Genomic DNA, 18,840 nt, shown 5'->3' on the forward strand with positions numbered 1-18,840 from the left:
CTCGGTGGGCACCGGTGCGCGCCCGTGCCCAGAAAGTTGGCCGACCCAGAAAACCCGGCCAGCTGGATGCCGGCTCCCAAGCCGAATCTAGTGCCAAATGCAAATGCTTCGTTTCCGGGTGCCGGAAAATCCGACCACTGTTTGCCCGACCGGCTCGCGCCAGTTTTGATTTCGCTGATCTTTCGAGCACCGCACGGGGCTTTCGGTTACGCGCCACAATGGCCAACTCATTGTAGCGTGGAGCAATTGGAAGTAAATATTCGCCCGCTTGGTAGCACGCTTCGCCGGACGCTTGTTTTCCAACGGTCCGCGGTTCGCTCGCTCCCTCTCGCGGCAACACTGCATCTGCATCCTAACATTCCGCCTAATGCATCCGCCCACGGGATGCGCAACGACGGTAGCACCTGCACCACGACCATAAGCGACTGTTTACGGAACTAAAACTGTTCGCATTTTCCAAGAAAAAAGATGGCCTCGAGCATACAAAAGCATCAACCGAGCTGCGTTGGAAGCTGACGCGGATTTACTGGGAAGACTTTACTGGCTTGCTGATAACAAGATCCCATTAAAGTGGTAAACAAACGGGGCGCAAATGCGGAAAAGGACATCGGTTCGGCAGGTTTCTTGCGCCAATTAAATTGCAACTCGCATTGGAATTTGAAAAAGTGAGCCAAGTTGATAGAGTGTGGGATATCGGAAGTGGACGCATCGGGCAACCCTACATCAATTAAATACAGGGTGGCAACGTGAAAGTGATACACTTAAATTATGTCATAAAAATTAGAATATGTTTTATTTCTCTCTGCTTGCTGTTTTCGTAACATGTTACAGTAGTAAACTTACAATGTGTTTAGTTCAATTCAAATCATTCCCCTTTGTGTTTGATTACGGCCCGAAGTCGCTTTTCGAAAACATCACACGCCGTACGCACGACTTCGTTCGGCATTTCATCCCAGATTTTGACTAAACGATTCTTTAAAGTATCCAAACTCATATGCTTTACGTCGCATAACTTTTCTAGCATGTATCCCCAGATACTGAAGTCAAGTGGGTTCAAATCGGGATACGATGCGGGCCATTCAGAGGAACTGATGAAACATGGAAAATTTTGATAACACCATTTCTGAATAACCAATGCTTTATACGCAAGTGCTGAATCCTTTTAAAGCAAAAATCTTCAGTTCCAAGAAGTTCCATGGCACAAGGAAGCTTCTGATGCTAAATGGCTTCTGATAACGTTTTGCAAGTAGTATTTCTTGTTGATTTTCACGCCCCGATCGATGAACAACAGTGGTAGTTTCCCTTTTGCTGAAATTGTTCCCCAAACCATCACAGCTGATGCATTTTGGTACCTCTCGACCCCTTTTCTTCGGTTGGTACATCACGAAGCCTTCCGCCATAGACACGATCATTTTGCTTGTTCAAAGTTGCCTCTTCAGTAAAAAATGTTCGTCCGGAAAAATTATCTTGTGAGCAGCGTGCGTCTTCAGGAGCATCCGAGATCTGGCAGCCCTGTCGGCAATATTTTTGAGAAATAATCCATGAATCCTCTGTTTCTTAAAAGGCCTATATCCAAGATCCTTTTTGATTATGTTTTGCATGAAGATGTGACTCATTTTCATCTCACGTGCCATTTTTCTTCCCGATTTCGTTGAATACGCTCCTTCACCGCTTTGATTACCCCTGTAGTCCGTACAGCGCGTTTTTCCCCGGTTTCTTTTTGGAGACAGCAGTACCAGGTTCCTTGAACCGTTTGATGGTCCTGTACACGAATAATCTGGTCAAGTTCAGATGTGACAACTTCCTCCTTATCTGAATGTTTGTGATGTTTTGAAGATGCAAGATCTTGATTTGTTCTCTTTAAGAATCCATTACAATTTTCTGGTGAACGAAACACAAGCACAGACTTAATCACGTATGAATATACTGTAAACATAGTACTTCTTCAAATAGTAAACAAAGATCGGACCTATAGCTGTAAAAATTAAAACGATGAGCACTCGAATGAGTGTTACACTTTCTCGTTGCCACCCTGTACAAACCAGTACATACTGAAAGAATGCACTGAAATTGTTCAGCTGTTTATTCAAAATAACTTTTCAATCGTCATCATCGCCTGATGAGGCACATTTTTCGTAAAATGGAGGCGTGAGAAAAACAAAATTGTCGGTTGTGCTACCGAAAACCTTCAATTAATCCAACAGCATCCTCTTTACGACCAAAAAGTTGGAACAGTATTTGCGCGGATATGATCATCGGATCATATTGGTCAGTGTTATCGGGCCATGATAACGAATCTTGTAATCTGTTATCATGTCCCTACAGGACAAAACTAACAGAACGGTGCCACACAGCTCAACCAACAATTAATTATTTAAAGAATATTTGAAGTCCAAAGTATATCGCTAACAGGCCAAGGGCTCTAGTGGCCCGTAGGAACTACATTCGCCAAGAAATGGCCGCCATATCCATGGCCATTGATGTGATATAATTTTTAAAAGTTATTATAACAAATCTCCTTGGAGTAAAATAAAAGATTTTTCAAATCAATGAAATAAAAATTAATTGTTCTATGTTTTTTTAAATAAATAAATGTTTCCTCTTCCTGTTGGGCAAAAACTTCCTTACGTACATCTCACGTTTTTGACTCCATTTCCATGGTAAGTTATTGATGCTAGTTTGGGAACGACTTCATTTTCTATGTTAAACTTACTTAGTATTGGTATGGGGTGATTGCATCGGTTTTAAGAGCCACTGCTGGCTGCTAAAGTTTGAATAGTTGCTTAAAAAAACTATCGTCTAGTAGTAAATTTATCTGGTTTTACTTATAAAATGTGCACCAATCCACAAAGCCAGAGCAAAGCTGTCCAACCGACATAAATCAAACGGTGTGCTTAATTATCTTGCTTCGTGTAAACATTCGAAAAACTTCCGTCATCCGTAAATGGGATTGAAGATAAATAAACTACCAGTTTTTTTCGCATTCAACTATTCGTTGTAACACGGGACGGAAGGCAACGGCAAGCAGCAGCAGCAACAGCATCTCCGCCCAAGGCCTGGCCCGACACGGACAAGTCCGGGCGAACGCTGGAAAAGATCACTCCGTGAGAGGCGCGCTTAATCACTTCACGCCTCATAAGCACGTTGCAATTAATATTCGTTAGTAGTAATTAATTAGAGTCATAAAATTTTCCAACCTAGTGAATCTCCCGTACATTTACACCCTCGTTAGGATACTTACATTGCGCTCTTTTCCCCCGCTGCGCTGCCACGAGATGTTCATTGAAAACTGCAAAGGCACTGCCGCCGAACGGCGGGATATCCTTGTTAGCTGCCTCGAAATCAAACAAACCATTAAAAAAAACCCAACCGGAGTGTTCGCAGCTTAGCCTAACGAAGCCCTGCCCAGGGCCGGTCGAAGTTGATGAAGTTTATTTCACCGTACCGTAAACCGTAATAAATAAGGAACATCCCCACGCCCCACTTTCGCCACTCATTAGAGATCGGAGGCGGTACAGGAGGGGTACCGGCCGATGTAGCTGATCGGTGTAATGACGCGTAATATTGGCTTCATATGGCTTCTGTCAGAAACGTCTTCTAATTTGGGCCAGTTGTGATCGCTGCCATTTGCTCACCAAGTGTTTGTGATCATGCAAAGAGAAATCTGTTAATTTATGCAGACTCTCAGAGTAGAAATGATTCGCCAAAAATAACCTTCACCCAAAAATCCGCCCAAATCGCAGGACACTGATATATAGCGGAACCTAGAATCTTTTCTTTTCTCGCATATTTTTTTCTAGGTGCCCTTTCAGAAGCGCACGACAGATCTGTGATTTTATTCATGCGCAGGTCGGAAGAAAAGAATCCGCCATCGGGTCGGGTATGCGGTGCCCTTGAATGATGGTTCGCAGTGTCCTCTTCCTCGAACGGTGCTAAATTATTAAGCCTTTTCTTTCAACGTGACGATGGCAGCGACAATTGGATACCCGAGCCCCCCGACGGGAAACGATTTTTTATGGCACACCCTGGCCCAGCTCCGAGGTCAGAGCGATGATTGGCACGCCATCCGAAGGAGCACCTTTCCTTCTTTGGTCCGCTTTCGGGTCGGGTCGTTTGCGCTGCTCTTTCTCTCAAATAATTACTGTGAACCGAGTTTACGAGTATTAATTCGTCATAATTTTGCGCATTTCTTTCTACGGTTTTCGCTCCGTTCCGTTTTTGGGTCAAATTTTTGTGGTCCTCTTCTAAGTAACGCTGATGGCTGCGTGAGTGCCACGGAAAGCGTTTGTCTCCCATCAGCTACCGCGAAGGAGCGTGACATTGACGACGAGTGTGCGTAGAAAATTCCCCAAAGACACGAACGAACCGGTGAACGAACTAAAGTGGCTTTAAGAGTACCTCTGTCCTCTGTCCTTCTGCGCGCACTGCTGAAGGAGTAGCAGAAAAAATGAAACCGGCCACGGCCAAAGGTGAACACCCAACATATAATTTATCACTTATTGTGATTTATGCTTTTTTGATTCATCCGTAGGAATTTATTATTATTTATTTATTTAGGGTCGCAACGATAAATTTCGTCGGCTAGATTGGTTTCTTCTTCGAGGCCTCGGTCCCTGACTGGTGTCGTTGGCGCACAACATACGTAAACACATAAGTTTTACGGATACCGGACCAGCTCGCGGTGCGGATCGAAACCTGCTGATCGAGGCCGAGCAGTCGGAACAGCACCATAGACGTGCCGTGGAAGTCACGCAGTCAGTCTGCTTGACATTCGAACCTGTGAGCATGGGCTGCGAATGGCCAACCCCTCCGTTGGGTTTCAATGGGACTTTAATAGGCGCACACATTATGCGTCGTCGTCGTTGGAAGGAAGCACTCTTGATGGTGTTCATTATTGGAAATTGACAAGTGAATGATAATGTTAATTGTGACAAACGAAGTATCGGGAAGTACATAGAGCTATTAGGAATGCTGAAATATATGACGTCCGCGAAACCCTAACTTATCAGGCCTTTTATTATAATAATGATTGGATGCTGTTAGGAAAAAAAACAGTGTTGTTTCAGTACAAGGTGCAATTCAAAAATTCCAGGACTTTTATTAAAAAACGAAAACCATTGATTTTTTTTGAAAAATTTTATTGGTCGGCTTCAAAATAATCCCCTTCGGATTGAATACAGCGATTTGCACGTTCAAGAAGATTATCGAATGATTTTTTTAGGCCATCTTTTGGTACAGCGTTGAGAATGGTGGTCGCCGCCTTTTGAATGGCATCAACGTCAATATAGCGTTTTCCTTTCATGGCCAAATGAAGTTTTCCGAACAAATAAAAGTCGCACGGTGCCATGTCAGGCGAATAAGGTGAATGATTGATGCTTAAAATGCGATTTTTGGTCAAAAAATCTGTCGTGAGTGTCGAACGGTGAGCTGGTGCATTATCATGCAATAATCGCCAGCTTCCTTCTTCGCGATATTCTGGCCGAATTCGTCGAATGCGTGATACCAAACGCTTCAAAACACTTACATAAAACACAGCGTTAACTGTTTGGCCTGTTGGAACGAATTCTTTATGAATAATACCCTTGGAATCGTAAAAACAAATCAACATTGACTTGATTTTTGACTTTTCTTGGCGCGATTTTTTCGGATTTGGCTCGTCTGGATGCTTCCATTCGCTGCTTTGTCGCTTGGTTTCGGGATCATATTGAAAACACCATGTCTCATCACCAGTCACGATCGAATACAAAAAGTGTCGGTCCTTTTTGGCCTCTTTAATGATGTCTTTTGAATGTTGAATTCTGAGGTCTTTTTCGTGTTGTTTCAATGTGTGCGGAACAAATCGAGCACAAACCTTTCGGTAGCCCAAATTTTCTGTCAAAATACGAAAAATCGATGCTGCAGATATTCCCAATTCTGATTCCATGTATTTAAGCGATGATTTCGGCTCTTTTTTGATGAATTCACGCACAATTTCCGTGTTTTCTTCGTTCACAATATCTCTTGGCCGCCCCGACCGTTCGTCGTCTTCCAAGTCCTCCCGTCCCTCTTGAAAACGTTTAAACCACTCGTGAATACGGCTACGAGATAGACAATCATCACCATAAACATGTTTCATCATTTGATGAGTTTCGGTAAAAGTTTTACCAAGTTTAACACAAAACTTAATATTGGCTCTTTGTTCAATGCTCATTTTTCGACCGACACAATAAATGTACTGTCACATTTGGCGCGATATCTCAGCTTGTATACATCCAAATGTCATAAAAATTTGACAGAACATTACTAATGGATAGACAAACAACCGATACAAATTTCAAAGAGATGGCGCTACTAGAAGATGGGAAATTATAAAAGTCCTGGAATTTTTGAATTGCACCTTGTATAATACATTCAAGTAAAACAGCGAAACGGATCAAAGGAACTGGTAGTCTGCCAAATGTCACTGGTCAGATTTAAACTTACAGTCACTTGTACAAACAACGTGGCCCCGTTCGAAAAGCACAGCTTCGCAAGCACGGCCCATCAGCCCTTCAGTTGCTAGTTGGATTATTTTCCGTGTCGCCCGGTGAATCGTTCACTTTCCGTAATTACAAGCTATCTGCCAAACGACCGCAACTTCAGCTTGATTACTTCATTAATTTGCTGCAGTAACCTGAGCCGCGCAATTGCTACGTAGCTCACCGTCCTGGCGCTTGACTTTTTCACGTTCTTTACAGTCTGCTTCTCTTTCACGGCGAACTCTGCTGCCCAGACCCGAGACCCTGTGACACTTTCAAACCTACTATTTCATAGACAGACACATACAATTAATTTCTATATCTGCTCTAACCTAAACCCTCCCCCCCCGGGGGCACACACGGCGCCATTTCTCATTCTGGGTCCACCTGTGTAATTGTTGCTTTCATCCTCTTGTCACAGACCTGTCGCACCGGCATTAAATACCTACGGCGTTCGGATTGTAGGGGCCCATTCAAATAATAGTCCCGCCCGCCCGAAACAATAAACTCACGCTCACGCCATTAAATTTTCCACCCGCCGCAGGAAAGCGGCCTTTTTCCGTGCACGGCAATTGAAACGGCATCGCCCGCCATCGAAAGTCCGCAATAGGACGTGAAAATGGTGTGTCTCGTGACGCATTAGTGCGAACGTGTTTACGCTCTGCGGACATCCGTGAGCCGTGAGGCACTCCTCTACATCATTCATCGGGCCCCGTGGGTCGAGCACACTAGTTCGCGCTTCCCACATCCGCCCACTGATGTCACGCAATTCGTGTATTAAAAGTGGACTGCTCCCCGGGCACGACCAAGCGGGCTCATCAGCAGGCCGCGACGTGTCCGACTGTCCCGTGCTTCCGTGTCAGTGATTTTCAAAGTAAATAAGCTTAATACCATGGGTTTTGTGGGACAATTTTAGTTTTTCCCAACCCATCCTCATCGATTGCATCAAACGGTGGCCTGGAACGCCAGAACAGTAACCAGAAACGAACAAACGGCCGTGGAGTTCCACGTGGAAAGTGGAATCCAAAAACCATGCATTTTAACGATGAAAAGCACGAATTAAAACAACGGCACCGGTTACGTATTAGTAACTATTTGTAGTTCACGTTAAAGCCACAATGCTGCAGGATGAATAGGATGGTTTAGTTCTTCATGTATCCCTCCAGATGTGGTAATCCCATGAGTGGCCGTTTTACGTGGTCTGATCAAAACATTTCGCTACCTTTGAATTTCCGCGGGCTACGTATATCCGATTAACGATTTTTTGTGGCTTTAGGATGTCAGTGACTTATGGTGAAAAGTTCGACCATTTTGAGTAATCGGTCAACTTTTGACAGCTGATTTGCTTGAACTTTTTTTGGCTCATCGGCGATGCTGTCTTTATCTCCTAAATCGTATCGTAGCTTCGTCCTTTAATGGCCTCCTTAAGTTTCCGGAATAAGAAAAAGTCACAGAGGATCAGATCTCGAGAATACGGTAGCTTTGGTATCATTGGTTTGTTGTTTTGACAAAAAATTTGCGCAGAAACTACGATGTTTGAGTAGGAGCGCAACAGGCAATTTTGAGTTTCCCGCAATCCCGGATTTGTGATGGATTGCTTCGGGCGAATTGCACAAAACTTGCAGAAAATATTATTTATTGACCGTTCTATCCTTTGGCAACAACTTATGATGCACCACGATCCTGCAATCGAAGAAAACTGTAAGCCAAACTGTTCACATACGACAAAACTTGGCTTTTTGACGTTCACATCTTCTCGGCCCTCTGAAAAAATGTTGAACCACCGATAAGCACTGCTTTTGGTCCTAATAGCTTCACCATAAGCCACAGTCAACATTTCAATGAGTCCGTCCCTCCTAATTTCTTTTTTAACATAAAATTTCATAAAGATTCCTTGGTATCAATTTTTTTGATCCATCACCGATGAGCCAAAACACGCCCAAACAAATCAGCTGTCAAAAATTGACCGATTACTCAAAATGGCCGAAGTCACTGACATGTGTATCAACCTAACGCCACCATAAAATCGAAAATCGGATATACGTAACCCGCTGAAATTCAAATGTCGCGAAAATTTTTAATCAGACCATGTATAGCTTCAACCTGTCAACTGCCTTAATTATTCCATCGATGACCAGTAGAACATTTTCCATTTCAATAACGACACAACGATGCAATTATTGATGTCCTTGGCAGGTGCCATCGGTTAGCTGATATCAGCCAAACATGTTTCGTTTTGTCTCAAATTGTCAGCTAACCTTTACGAAGGTACCAAGCTACGGAAATGCTGCCTGAAACGGTAACTGCCTGACATTATAAAGAAGCTTCCATGTGATTGATAACTTCATAGCTATCGATAAAAAGTTGGAACGGAATCTCACATTGCACCCAATTATATCGCACATCCGTGTGCACCGTACCAGCAACGGTATCTGCTGGCGCCTCTGATCATCGCCATCGTTCTGAAGTCTCAAATTCCAACATTGTCCGCCAACGTGAAGCGACACTTAGTTACCGCTCAACCCATGCTAAACAATCGGTGTTCACCATCTACCCGGTCCGGTCCGGTACTGTGGCTTACTAGCCAGCCAGCCAGCTAGCTAGCTGACGAGCTGTCTGTCCGCCTTCGTACTCTGCCTTCGCTCCAATCACCGCCGTGCGTTGGCACATGAAACATGCAAGGGACCCACGGGGCCACGGGCGTACCGTGGCGCGAGCATTTCAAATGCTAAAGGGCACGAGCGGGAACCCTTTTGGCCGTGTGGCCGAGGTAGCCATCGAGCGATCGAACAATTCAAGGAGTTGATTGATCTACTGGTAACGATAATTTCAAATTATAGTTTCCATTTCCAGTTTACGTTTCGTTTCGTGTCGGGTCGTTTTTTTCTGTTCGCGTATTTCCCGGGCCCCAATCACCTTCATCGTTCGTTCAGCACTTTTTCCGACCGGAGCGATACCGTTCCGCGGAATGCAAATTCGATCCGCGAGGCGCGATGGTCGGATAGGTTCGTTTGATTTTTCGTGCTATGTTTCTATTGCTTTTTTCGTGGAGGCCCCGTTCCTTTGGGGGTGGGGGGGGAACCACCGCCGCAGCGTATTAAGCCACTTTCAACGCGCAACCGGAAATTGCCTTTGATCGTCGGCCGCTCGAAACAGTGTGAAAATGTCGAAAGCACTTTTATAATGGAGGTTTTAAAGTTACACTTTCCCGGAGCCCGGGGGGGCCCGGACTGAACCGGTCGGTCGGTCGGTCGAGGGGCCGGACCGGGGTGACGGACTCGTGACAGGGGCTGGTTGTTTTGAAGTTTTGTTTGTTTGCACGGTTGGTTTTTTACAACTTTTGCACTGCCGGCTGTGGACGCTGGATCGATACGCGGGGCCACAAAATTAAGTCGTCACAAAGTTTGAAGGGTAGATGTGCGGATTTCTCACTTCACGAACCTACTGGCGGCGGATGTAAACAGTGGCCCGGGTGGCGTGGAAACGCTCCCAGCTGGAAAACTACGGACATTGAACTATCGAACGGAACCTACACGAGCGCTCAGTCGACGTCAACCATAATGAAGTGGGGCCAGGAACAACAAACAGGAGAGAGAAAAAATACGGGAAACCGAGTGAAGCACTGCAAATGTGAGTGAAGCGTAAATTAGTTTCGATTTTCCATTCACGTAGGATGACGATTTCTCTCTCTCGCTGAATACGATTCGTTGCTTAAAAAAATCCAATTCGAACAACGGTCTTGGTAGTAAGGTTAGCGAAACCACCCAACAGCTGTAGTCGGAATGCCATCCCTCTAGAAGGACACATTCACTGGCAGATAACATAAAAAAGAGTGACACATCGCAGTAACCCTTCGTCCTTTGCTGGTGTGAAGCGTCGTCCGGCGGCTCGAGCGAAACCGTGCTGGAGTTGCTGAGCAAGATGCGGACTACATTTCACCGTCCTGGTCCAGGATGCTGTAACGAGTGCATCGTACAGCCCTTACGATGGATGGCGATAATTTCCCATGAGTGACCAGATTTCAGCGACCTAGCCGCAACGCATGGGGCTCTCGGGATGATTTTGGCGGGCCACACTCATGGGCACAGTTTTGTCAGTTTTTGGTGCAAACCCGTGACAGTTTGGAGTGCTGTTTCCTTGCCTTGAACGCAAGCCTATTGAAGAAGTAACAGAAATGGAAATTGTGTTCGTTTCGCCCACATAATCCACTGTTCGAATCAATGACGTACTTTTATCTCTATCTCCTACTTGCTTAAAACGTTTAGCTTAAGGCTCGAGCAGAAGTGTAACCCGTAACCCGTAACGAGCGCGATGTAATGCTGATGAAGTATTGTTTCAGCTTACTCTTTGCATAGTGCTTCACCTAGCAGTGGCTGGCAGCACATCCTGGGCAAGAAATAATTACCATCAACAGGCCGTCATCGGGCTGCTTCAGCCCCGGCTGGACCAGGAAGTGGCTCAAGCTAGGAAGGGCATTTTTCATCATACTCGTGACACGACTCGCACGAGTTGCACGCACGGTATAAAAGATAGTTTAGTTACTTTCGGTTTGGTTTTCACCAATCCTTTTCAATTAGTAGGTTCTTTGGTAAACGATACCCCGTGGCGCGATTGTAATTGAATTAATTGTATATGATAAGCAAATGTTTTCCACGGTAACCACGGTATCTGGAGTGTCCTTCAAGTTTCGTGACGCACGGCGAACGGTTTCAAAACCAAAGCAAATCAAACCGTACGTTACTGACCGATCGAATGACAACCTCTTCACCGGCCAGCGCACCGGAGGAAGTAAATAAAACAAGTTAATTTAATTTAATTTATGGCGTGGGGCTTACATCAAAGCTTACTATCATCAACTCGCCAAAAACGATCTGGCGCGAAGAGGCAAAAAAGAGATCCATCATCATCTGTCTCGCTCGCCCTCTCGGGCCGGGCCGCAGGTCCTGCTCCAGTGGGCCCGCGTCTCTTCCGAAGTATCGAGTGGATGATCGGTAAAGTTTACTGTTTGAAGTGTTTAATGAAATTTTCATCCCCACCCCGCGGGTGCCAGGCGGCGCTCATCCGCACACATAAACTCACTTTCATCAGCGGCCACTCCGTCCCATTTCTTCTCGCACCCACGCGCTGCGGAGCGAGAGCCCGTCCCCCGGCCGGCCAATCCTGTCACATCGCGGTTTCCGCGTAAATCAATTCAATTGGATTTAAAGTGAATTAAAATTTATTGCATCAAACTCGTCATGGGCCATAAAGTAACTCCCATTGTGTCCTCGGTGCAACCATCTGCCGAAACCACGCGAGCGGAGTCTGCCTCCGGAGCCCCGTCGTCCCGAGGCCAGCAAAAGGAAAAAAAGGGAAATCTCTTCAAAACTGGAACGGTCGTAAAGTAAAGCCTTTTCCTGTTTATTCCACTTTCAAAAGGAGCCACGCAATTGCAATCATCACTCAAAAGCCATCTCTAATGTAGTCTCACCGCCGATCGCCTTCGCAGGGACGCCTTTTGTCACCCCGCCGTTTCCTTAACCCCGGCAACTCCGGGCCCCCGGAAGCGCCGTCTCCGCCCAGTTTCCCCACCGTGCGTGCGGGGGTCGGCCAGCCCAGGAACGGAAACTAATAAAAATAATATGCTCAATCCACATTAATGGCTACGCCGGGGCCGCCGGGGCTCGAAGATTTTATGCTCGGCCCAAAAATAGCTGCACGAGAGCTTCAAAGCACCGGGCCCGGAACACTCAGCCGAATGGACCGAATGTCTCAATCAGATCGGGCGGAGTCCTTTCGTCTGAGGTGCTCGATTGATGACCTTTCCGGAAGCGGAGGGAGTGCGACCCCGCAGGTCGTAGTCAAAAGGCTGGCCCTTGGCAGGTCCGGGCGCAGCGGAAGCGGACGGTTTCCTTTGGCCGCTGATAAAGTTATTATTGGTGGGACAAATAAAGCTATTCCCCGGACGTCCTTTCGGGGGCGGACAATGTGGTTCGGATACTAGTTCCCGGACCCCAGTGACTTCGACTTTGACGACTTCCCAGCGGTGTGGCGCCCAGCGGCACTGCCATACATTTCATCGAGGGTTTTTTTTCCTCTTCTTTTTGGGGACCCCTGACCCCGTACGCATGCATGTTGGCGCACTGTATGTCGCGGAAATAATTCACCTTATGCTAATGTTATTAGAGTTTGGCCTTTCTTCCGATTGCCGACTCGCGCTCGCGGCTTCTCGGACTAGTGCGGTGCGGGCGATCCGCCATTAAAGCCAGGCTCCCGTGGCGCTATTCAACAACGGTATGTAGGGAGACCGTTCCCTTTTTATTTGGACCCGACCCAGGCCCAGGCCCAGGTTGTTATTATTTGCTCGTTTGCCCACCACTAGCACACTGCATACGCAAAGTGTTTAGCGGCCCGGCCGAACCGTGCTCCGTGTGCGCGCAGAGGATTATGCTTTCCCCCCGAACTCGGGCCGGGAACTCGGTCCGGATGATATATTTGGGACAATCTATTAAGAGGGCCCAGCACGGCGCGGCGGGCGGTTTCGGAAGGAAAAAGCTCCGGACTCTGGTGTGGTCCACCGATGTACCGCTCGCACGTAAATGGATATCAATTTGTTATATTGACACACAAATCTCTTCCTTTCTGACTCGGTGGTGGTGGTCGGAAAATGTGACGGCATTTTCGTGTAGCGGCTTCGCCTTGGGCGGCGCGGCACCGTTCGTAAGTCGATGACGTTGGGCGATCGTTCCACCCCCGTTCCGTGCCAGGATTTTGCCCCAAGGCACCGGCGCTCTCTCTGTCTCTTTTCAAGAACACTTATTATGTTTGTGTACATTAGTGGGAACGGGTACGAAATGTGATTAGGCTTAATGACGTTACCACAAGGACGATTTGGGCGGTCGAGATCTTTAGAACGGGAGCGGGTTTTGACAAATTAAATACATGCAGCGTGGCGCGTAAGATGGATTTAATGAGCTTCAGTAAACACACTTTTCGTAACCGTAACTTAAATATTGTCCCTTGCGCCGCAGTAGGATTCGGGTTTGGATCAAAGGATCAAACACTAGCTCGGCTAGTTGTAGCGAAAGTTACCCTTGATGGTTCGATTCGGGCGGCGCTTTAAAGTTGCGCATAAAAAAGCATTCCAGCGTAATTTCAACAATTGAACCAGATCATAAATAACGTCTCTTCGCATATTTCATGACACCGTTTCCTCGTGCTTTCCATGGAGAAGCCAACGCTTGCTGATATTTGCCGAAAACCCCAAAACCAACACCAATCATTGTCGGACCCGGCCAGGAAGGGGGGGGCGTTAAATTTGGCATGAAATTAAATCACATTTCACTGCACCACTTCAAACAACATCCATCCAACACCGCGAAACCCGTTGGGCCGTGAATAATTTTACACTCTTTCGAAAGCACCCTGGCACCGGCCATCCGGCATCGGTGTCACCCGAATCCCCGAGTGGAACCAGTCAGCCGGTCAGCCACCATTATTCCCGGTTTCTAGTGTCCAGAATCCGGAAACCAGTTGAAATTGATACCAAATTTGTTCCGGAAGCCTTCTACCTCTGCCCGGGCCCGGGCTCGGTCCGGTGGTGACCCACAGCTACATGGCGCGCGTTGTACGAGAGTGTCGGTCGGAGTGTAATTGGCTTCGAATGACCTTTTCTGGTGCAGCTACCCATTTTTATTCGTGCACCCATGTGGGGTACTACATCAGAGCAGAGCATTAGGTCCAGTCAACCGGTGTGGCACGCAAATTAGACTTAACTCAACCGCACTCAACGGTAGAATCGGCGGCGCGGTGCGTAGAGCTGAAGCAACATGAAGGTGCCAAAAGACAGACAGCAAAGGCTGGGAGCAGAAATAATAAATGGAAAATTTAATTCAACTACGGACAAGATTTTCCTTGTTGCACGCCCCCCGGGGGGCTGTGGGGGTGAATGGCGGTGATATTTGCATATTGAGATAACGGAACATCTGTCAGTCGGTGAAATTCGTATTCTTTTGCGTTCCACTTTCGACGTTCGCCAAGCCTTCACGGATCATCGCGCACGGAACAGGTCCACGGACGCCATACCACGTGTTCCGGATTATGCGCCGAAGAAAGTCCAGCCAACCAGTGCATTGATGAAAAGTGTCAGCCCAGTCCTGGAGATTGACCGATTTTGTGCCGAAGAACATCGCTTAAAACATTAAACATAAACAAGCCATGTTTACGTTTTCCCAAACAATTCCCAACTAAGCCGACAGCAACGTTGCAGTTCCGTGGTGCCTTTGTCATGCAGATTTGCTTTGTTTCGAGATCCTTTCAAAATTTCTAAGCCGATCTTAACCGATGGCTGCAAATGCGCCTAGGGTCAAGATAATGGTTATATATTTTCAATTTCCCCTCGGACAGTGAATGGTTCCATGCGATGCTTGACTGCACCGGACGCACCGTTCTTTAGTGGCCAGCTATTCGATAAAATGTCCATCGGATGTGGCGAATGAAATGCGTACCGCACAAGTCGCTCTTGAAATGTAAATTGTGACACGAAAAACAAAATGAAACTCAACCTGGCACACAGCATGGGCGGCCTGCGCCCCAGCGACTATGCTATGTACAGGACCGCGGTGCCGCGTGCCCCGACCGTGGGTCGGTAGCATAAAAATTGAGAATTCGAATAAACGGCTATAAACCCGGCGCCTCCATAACGTGCGGCGGTGCGATGAATTATTCAGTAATAATAAATATAAATATCCACATTAAATGAAAATGGAAAATTAACGAATTAGTGACGCAACTGCTTCTCATTTCCCATTTATCCGTTCCGAAACGGGAAGCCATGCGTCACCGGATCGGATCGGGGCCCACAGGAAGCGCGCAGTGGGGGTGTGTGGGGGTGCACCAAGGGCGAAGCCGCGGAAAAAGAGGCGCGCGCTTATTTAGTCCCATTTTTCGTGCAACACCACCCACGGCCGATTCACATGGCCCCAAATTAATGGCACGGTTCCTGCACGGGCTGCGGCGACGACGACGTGCTGCAAGTTGTCCCAAAAGCAGTAAAAGCAGCAGTGCCCTGCATAATAACGTGCCACCCGCTGCCCGATGCTGGCGCTGCACTCGCTTCCGCCGGCCACCGGCGTTGTCACAGCTGGGGAAACAGTTTTTCGTCCCCGTGTCCCCGACTTCTCACTCTCGTGCAGCGGACCGAACCGGACCGAGCACGACCACAAACACCACTCGCTTAATGAATCGAAATCCTTCGAAGCATGAATCAGGAATTAATAAATAAAATCGCATCCACAATATTAATTGCAACCTTCATTATATGCGCGCCTTTACTTGCCCGTCCTTGGACGTCGTCCCTGCAGGCCGCGCTGCACACGCACAGCAGCAGTAACGATAAAAAAGCGATGCGATCGCGAAATCAGCCAGGAAGCATTTGCGAAAACAAACGACAATTTTCATTTATCATTAAAAGGTGGGTGTGATAATTAATATTTTAATTATCGTCGTGATTGCAGCGCCCCTTTTGTTTTTCTTCGCAAACAACAACAACAGCCATACGCACAGTGGCTTACGGCGACGTACTTTATATGTGCCGATAAGACAATTTGTTGACGGATTAGAGTCGGATTTTTCCGTCCGTATTACCCAACGACGGCCCACAGCCGTATCCGATATGGTGTTGCAGTTATGATTATCATTGTCAGTTGTAAAGTAAACATTGCACAAAAGCTAATTAAACATTAGAGGAGCGAGAGATGGAGCCCCCACAAATTTGCAAGTCAAACAACCCGCGGAGCCGACCCGTATTCGAATTGTAAAATACGTTTCGCACTCATCCGAACCAAACAGTCGAACCGCTGAAGCTCGCATCAATGTTTTCACACATTGTTTTCGTCTGTTCAAAAACAGAGATTTATAAAATGTAAAACATTGCACTACAATAACACACCACGGACGGATAGGTTCGGCTTCGCACGACGAATGCAATCAGTTACATGATTATGGCATGCCAATCAAGTTGAATGCATGCAGCCTATGGGCACGCCGGAACATGATCACATACCGTGATAAACCCATTTATGGGTAGAACTAATCAAACTCCGTGAGTTTGATGTTTGGGGTTGGTTTTTCTAACTTTTCCTTCGCCCCGAACGCGCTTCGTGCCGCACACACACTTTGGCCAAAGAGGACGTACGTAGAAAAGCGCAACGCAAGGCAACACAAGCGCTTCCTCCGCACGGCTTTCCTGCACAATTATTGGTTCCATTGAGCAGAGTGTGAAACTATCGGTGGCCGGCAGCACACACTAGAGCTCCCTGCCTCGCGCGCAAGCCTCAGTCACGCAAGTGTCTTAATTGAGTTATTAACAGTTGCAGGGCTGTGCAGGTAAATGTTCAACTTCTCAATTTCCCTGACATGCGCCAGCCACGTCGATCTAAATTGGGGCGCCGGCCGGGGTGGCACCGGTAGTCGAGGCTATAGTCGAGCTGTCAAGGAATTTGCACCGCTTACAGTTTAATTTTAGTTTTATGAAGTTGATGCATACGATGTTGAAGCCAGCCCTGGCTAGCCCGGCCCCGGTGAAGCCTTTCCCCACCCCCCGCCTGGAAGGATCCGATTCTGACTGCTCTGCGTCCAAAGTTCAATGAGTTTGTTATGATACAGGGGCGGCTGGCTGGAATCGGCTCGTCGATGTTAGCTCGGTTTCAAAGTATCCTTTGCCCGGCCCGTAGGTTGCGCCCATAATCCTGTTGCGCGAACTGAAATGGTTGTGCGGTTACTTGGAAAGCAATTATCATTGAGCAATTAAAACTTTTCCATCCTCTTATTGTATTGTTTCCGTACCGCGTAGCTCGAAAGCATAACTTGCTAAGTAATGTATCATTTGTGAGATTATCGTTTAATAAGAAAAGCTTTTAGATGAATGTTCGGCTTCAGCTCATTAAGATACATCGGATCATAAAACAAACATTGCATTTGCTAGGGTTTGCCTTATTTAGCTTGTTTTTCGTATTATTCTTTTTTACCGCTGTACGAGTATGGAAAACTCGCTATTACTAAATCACTCCCAATATCTAATAACTCCTAACAGCAGGCAAAGAACAGAACAAAGCCAGTGCGGTGCCAGCTTGCAGCCACTTTGCACGGTATGTTGCTCCTCGATGCTGCGAAACCACAAGTTCCCACAAACTGGTAGTAGCGTATTAATTATAAAGTTTCCTGGACTATCTGTGCCTCACATCGCGCCGAATCGCAAGGCTAGAAAGCCAACATCACATGCTTTCGGTACAGGGAAAAACACACCTCGAACCGAAATACCCAAATCGTGCCTTGGAGACACGCGAACGCCGTCGATGCCGATGTCGGAAGATTGGATTACTTCATCGTTTGTTTAACCCGAAAGTGGCCCTCCTCGAATGCTGAACAACACACTCCCGAGCTCCCGAGCTCTCCGCGAAGCTCACACGCAGAAGCGAAATGTCAATGTTTTGACGAAATCGTACTTGGGCGGGTAATTTAGAGTGGAGTAGCATTATTCCAGAAGCAACATCCTTCAGTGGGAAGCTTCGGGGCTAATGTAGTCGGGTCGCCGCAGACTACCGCATAAGGCACAAGACTTTGTGGGGGGACGACCAAAGACTTTTGGGGTAGTCCGGGAGCATAACGGGCGCTTTCACCACGCCCGGCGCTACGTTGTTAAAGTGTGGCAAACAGCGCAAATTTGCAAAACGGCCCGCTCGCTTCCTGGCATCGTCCCCGTCGACTCCCTGGCCCCTCGACCTCGCCAGTGAGTGCTGTACGGTGGTGACCTACCCTTCCGGGGTAATTTCCAACTGATAAATAATTCAGCATGCAGCCCCGGTCCTTCGGTTCTTTGTATCGGCGTGGAAAACGGAAACTTTCCAAAGATTTGCGTTTGTTTTTGTTTTCCTTTGCAAGCGCTACCGCTAACAACGACTCCCGGGAAAGATTTGATGGCGGCAAGCTGCTGGAAATGGACGAACCGAACCGACGGTAGTTGAGCAGTCGCTCGCGCCAGGCGCCCGTGATCAATAGGCAAAGTGATTTTGATTATTTTTCGATCCCCCATTGCCAAGAGACCAAGCGGTCGTGGCTGACGGTGCCCATGGCAAACTGGTGACTGTACTTATTTTCAAGATCATAAAAGCTAAACGACCATGCGGACCCTCTAACACGCTTAGCCGGATATTGAAGAGGAGGAACACGATTGAAATATTGGAAACAGATTGCCCGATTGTTGAACAGTTTCAAGTTGACGCTGGCAAGTTGAATGTTGGCGAACATTTCGAATAATGCTACATAGCAAACGATCCGTAGAGTGATAATAACGAACTGTAACTGT

Source organism: Anopheles cruzii, chromosome 3 (genome assembly GCF_943734635.1).
Source record: "Anopheles cruzii chromosome 3, idAnoCruzAS_RS32_06, whole genome shotgun sequence".
Lineage (NCBI taxonomy): Eukaryota > Metazoa > Arthropoda > Insecta > Diptera > Culicidae > Anopheles > Anopheles cruzii.